Here is a 5,797-nt window from a genome sequence, read left to right as displayed (position 1 = left end):
CTTAGTGACCCTTATTGTAAAGTGTTACCATACATATTTATGGTTAAAAATGCTACACATAGCACATTTAAAGGCATTTCGAAGCACTTTCGCAGCACAAGCAAGTATAAAAAGCTCAAGGGGGTACCAAGTCAAAAGAAGACTTCCCCTTTTTCCTTTTGGTTTGTTCTCATTATATCTCTCGAGGAGTTTTACCTCTGCAGAATGTACCTTTTAGACAAACGCAGTTTTTGAAAAGCTTCCCTTTAGCAGCCTACTCTGCTGCAGTCGTGGCTGTGCGGGTCCTTGGTAGGAGAGGGAAAGCATTGTGTGAGCATCTGCAAAGTAATTGGAGCCCAGCGTCGAGATGGACAGACTGATTACAGTGTGTCTGCTTCTACACGGGGGATTTAGTGACAAATTTCCCCGTCATGGCCGCTCATTCTCCTCCTGTCTCCCGCAGCCAATCATAGGCGTCGAGCATATGTGAGCGTTTTTGTTACCACACTGAAAAGCATGAGCAAGTGTTAGCTGTTGGGTGTTGTATTACATGGAAGCTGTAGATGTTAATTCTCCGTTTACTTCCATTATGTCATTTAATAATGGGAAAGACCTTGAGTAACATAAGCAAGACTTCATAAATGCCTCAAAAGATGATTACTACTGAACATCCAGATTATAAATAAAAAACCCAAATCACATTCTTACATCTCCCACACTGCTTTTTCAGAGTATACAACATTTAATTGAGGATATGCCGTCCCCACTTGGCATGGAACATATATTACACAATCAGCACACCTCACATAAAACCACCAGGTCACCAGCCCAGAATATGAAACTCAACATCAGTTTTTGTACCAGTTAGTTATGTTTTGGATTATTTATACACACAAAACAATGACATACAGTACATGTCAGAAGGCTCACACGCCAACATGGGCACACGTACATGTACATGTCTGTGCATGTTTGCCATCAATTTCTGAATTACAAAACAAAAGCAAGAAATATATTAATATCCACAATATAGAATCCCTTATTTGACCAATATATTTCACCAAATTGTAAAATAAGAACAACAACAAAATCTAATAGAAGTAGCTGAGAGAGATTTTCAGAGGAGAATTTGGTGTATTAGCCCCTGTTCAGATTTGCAACTAATTTCTGCTGACTTAAGCTACAGCTAATTACCCCAAAGCAATAAAACACTGGGGAAGGTTGGCCAAGTTTCACATTTATGGACGAACTGTTTCCAATTTGCTTGAACCAGAGGTTTATTAATTTATTTGTTATGGAAATTGGAAATTTAGTCTTACCCATTTCTTTACTGAAATCCAATACAGCTTTTCATAACCCATTGACAAGTGTCTGAGAAAATAAAAGCCCTCTGTATATCACATGAAATATTCTGAACACAACTTGGACATTACAGATGTCTTTGAATAAAAGCTCATTCAAATTCAACGACAAATAATTTGAAGATTGCCGTTTTAGTTTTACAAATGTTTCTTTGAGGCAGAGCTCCTCTGGAGGCAGAAAATAATCTCATTGGTTGAGTTAAACCTCAGTGGGCGGAGCCAAAGAACCGCTGAGTTTTTTGGAGTGCAAGTTAGCTAACTGGCAAACTTGAATGGCAAAGAGGGAACTCTAGTCAAAATACAAATAAAAATATAAATGCAATGACTTATTTTTTTTATTCATTCAAGACCATGGCATTCATGATGTTGGACGGTCAGCAGCTAGCTAACTAGCTTACCTAGCGATAGGCTAGTATGGCTAGTTTGAACTTGGAAGGTCAGCTATGCTAACTAGCTAACCTAGATTTAGATTTAGATTTTATTTTGAATATGTTAAAAAGGTAAAAAAAAATATAAGTGAGAAAAACAAAACAAAAATAACCAATAAAATTAACAGCAAACACATACAGCAAACTCTCAATAAACAACATAAATAAATATTTCATGTCCGAAAAGGAGTAGGAAGAAGTGAATACTTATCAAGTCCTACCCCCTATTTTTATATTTTATCTATAAACTTAATGTTAAACATAAATATTCCAACTTTCCGCCCCAGTGTTTACGATACACAACTCGATCAAATCAATCAAGATCGATAAATTAATGGCTAGTTCGCTTTTTTTCAGTTAGTATCAAGAGCGCTTACCTCTTGTCTTTTTCACTGGGCTTCAGTCTAATGTTACTTAGCCCAAAAAAACGGTGGTTCTTTGGCTCCGCCCATTGAGGTTTCACTCAACCAATGAGATTATTTTGAGACAGACATAAACAATTCAAGATAAACATAAAATTGACAAAGCTCTAAAATAAATGCTGACAAATGCCATCGTGACAGATATTTCAAATGAGGAAAACACCTTCCAATGGTCAGCCCACTCATTGGATTCTCTTCCACTGTCATCCATTTTGGGGTCAAGAAAGCACTTCATATACTGAACTTGTACACAGCAGTTCCAGAGTACTATAATGTTGCTGAGGAGATTTAGCTAAACATCTGTTTTCTGTTACAAAAATAACCAATACAAATTGTTATACAATAATTGCAACAAAGTACAATTTTAAGGCGTGATAAAAAACATTGTTATGCAAATGCTACACAACAAAAGGATGATCTCCTCTGACATGGCATCTGATTTTTTTTTTTTTTTACTTGCCTGAGTGTGTCTGTTTAGAGATCACAACAGTCTTGACAGAGAAAAGAATCGGTGAATGAGTCAATATTTTCATTTTCTGCCCCGAGTCAAATAGGATTGTACAAAAGGGAGCGGTACAATGGAAGGAAATGACACTTTTGGCCTCGTAAAAGCTCAGTCTCCAAGAATATATCAAGAGCCAACCAATCACATTAGCTGTGTCAAGTGTGTCAGTATGTAAATTAGGGTTAGACTGATTTATCGGGCTAATATTGGCCTTTTATTAAAAATGAGATATCGGCCAGTCAGTGTCATCCATCTTTGATATGATGGACATGATGCAGTGTGACTGATTACATTTTTATTGTAGAATGGATGATTACTACACTGGTTGTCAATGGGGACACAAGGGGTAAACACTGAATATTTATCATTTAAAAAAAAATGTCATGAAAATGGTCAAATTAAAAGATAATGGTAACACTTTACAATAAGGGTCACTAAGTTAAAGGTTAGTTAATGCTTAATAAGGGTTAGTTAATGCTTAATAAGCATTAACTAACCCTTAATTAACAGTTAACTTATGTGTAATTTACTAATGGTGTTCTAATGGTGTTCATGTTAACTAAGGTATTAATTTATACATTATTTAATAGTTTATAAAGATGACTATTAAATAATGTATAAATGAATACCTTAGTTAAAATGAACACCATTAGTAGATGATTACCAGACACATTAGTTAACTGTTAATTAAGGGTTAGTTAATGCTTATTAAGCATTAACTAACCCTTAACTTAGTGACCCTTATTGTAAAGTGTTACCAAGATGGTGAATATCAGCATAAATACTGGCTATCGGCAACTTTAATCCAAAACTATGGGTATTGGCCTTCAATAACCCATATCAGTCGAACCGTAATATGAATGTACATAAATTACTGGCCAGACTCTATCCTCTAAATCCCTATTCACTTGCTCCGAAACACAATGCCTTGTTTCCAATCCCTAAAGCCACAGCCAGCCTGTGGCATCAACATTCTATGCCGTTTCCAGGGCCTCATAATAGAATTAATAGTATTATTACTGTTAATAGTGGGAGTAATTTGGTGGTTATAGTTGGAGTGGTTTGAGGCAACCAAAGGGCCGGCTCTGCCTAAAGCTGTATGAAACAGTAGACAGTATCTTAATTTAATTATATATTTTTTTACATAAATCGTGAAACAATGGATTGTGCAACCGGATAGGTTCAACATCTCAGACAATGTGATCCATCTGAGAGAAAAAAACAAACTGTACTGCAGATGTGATTGTTTGGCTTTCATCACAGTCAGTCCTTGCCTTGAATTGACTTGTAATGTTAATAGATGCTGTGGAAAAGATGAGCTTTTAAACCATCGTGTTATCCAACATGGAAAACATGATGATAGTCAATCAAATTTCCATTAACTCAGGTTCCAGGTTCAACCACAATTTGGCACTCAAGTTAAAAATCAATGAAGGAGGAATATCCAGCGATGCCCTTTTCACTCCATTGAAACAAACTGAATCAGGACAAGATGTAGATTACTGCAATGGACTGATCATAGAAATGCCAGTTAATAAAATGTTTTACAGGTTAGTATGAACACACTCACAGAACCTACGGTTGGTTTGACACATGTTCAAATGGCTTCCCAAAAATGCGCATGATTAAAAAAATGTTTATCTTGATAATCTTGAACTTGGTGAATAAGTTAATGCATTGCGGTGATTTAGTAATGAATTTAGTAATAATGACAGAATTTTCATTTTTGGGCAAACTATTCCTTTAAGTTTCTACCCATTCTAAAGTGTTAGGCTGTGTTTTATGGACTTGGAATAAGACTTATTTTCCAACAACACAACTATAATGAGTTGAAAAAGTTGAATCAAGGACTTATCCAAGTCGACTGAATAAATTCAATCTGATTCAAAGCAAAACAGAACATTTACAGATTGGACCTCAATTTACATTCATGCACTCCAGCCTGCAACACTTACTGTACCAATAATCTGTGGCCACCACCCATATTCAGACTTTTTCCTACAACTTTTGTTGCTGATAATTCATAGCAGAATGACTTTAAGCGTGACAAACAGTTTTATCCAGGTAATTACTTTAAATTCCAAATACATGAGAAGCATGACTTATTAGACTTGAATTTTTAAATGGAATCAAATGAGTGAAATCTGTCTAGGCCAGACAGCTTTGGTGGTTTACCAACTCACATGAGAGGATGCATGATAAAAAAGTACAAAAATTCTACTTAAACATCCAGTGCAATGATTTAAAGTCAGCCAGTGTTGATGTCTAATGCAATGAGCATCATATTTTTTTTAATTTTTGATGGTTAGATGGTACAAAGCTTGAGTGGGAGCCGAACCTTCCACTGTAGGCCAATATTTCTATTTCTGCTGAACTTGGTCACCCAGCAACAGTGGAGGCACAGAGATTTTGGCTGGTTTGGCTGGCCGGCTACTGTCTGACAGACTATGGGGAACCTCATTAACTATGCATACTGTCGACCAATCAGAGCATTCATTAAAACCCGGGTGTAAGTGACATCATTTACACCAGGAAGCAGATTGGAATTCTAAATCTGTTTGAGTCTGTTGACAACCAGAGGGAGAGATTTTCAAAGTGCATTAGTCAAATTTCCACAGTGCTGACAGTTATAATAATTTGGGTAACATTACATTAAAGGATAAGGCCTGTGTTTTTTAATTAATGCATTTCTTACCATCAACAAATCCTATGAAAATGACAAAAGCAACGATGTGTTTGCTCTACTCCCGTTACATTCTGACTTCCTACGTATCGTTTTTAGCCGTCAACCCGGAAGTCTTTGGCTCCAATTGTAAGCTAAAAACCTTTAAACACAGCTCACAAAGACATAGTTTACATTTTAAAAATCGCTGTGACCATGAAAAGTCAGGCTGTTGTAGTTATTACCAAATCAAATTCAAACGGGAACAAATTCTTCATTACACCGGGGACTATTTTCGGTGCTACGGAACTACTTTCCTGAGATCGCAAACGTGTTTACGGTCGGCTTATTAAGTTGTTTGAGGAAAAAGTCGGCCGGCCCGGTGCATGGTGATGATGAAATATGCTGCAGAGCAGCAGCATGGCTCTGTGACCGGTTTT

Source organism: Centroberyx affinis, unplaced genomic scaffold (genome assembly GCF_046629955.1).
Source record: "Centroberyx affinis isolate AG114_WGS23_722 - 3 ecotype Tasmania unplaced genomic scaffold, CSIRO-AGI_Caff_v1 ptg000023l_1, whole genome shotgun sequence".
Classification (NCBI taxonomy): domain Eukaryota; kingdom Metazoa; phylum Chordata; class Actinopteri; order Beryciformes; family Berycidae; genus Centroberyx; species Centroberyx affinis.
Note: the sequence above shows the minus strand (reverse complement) of the source record.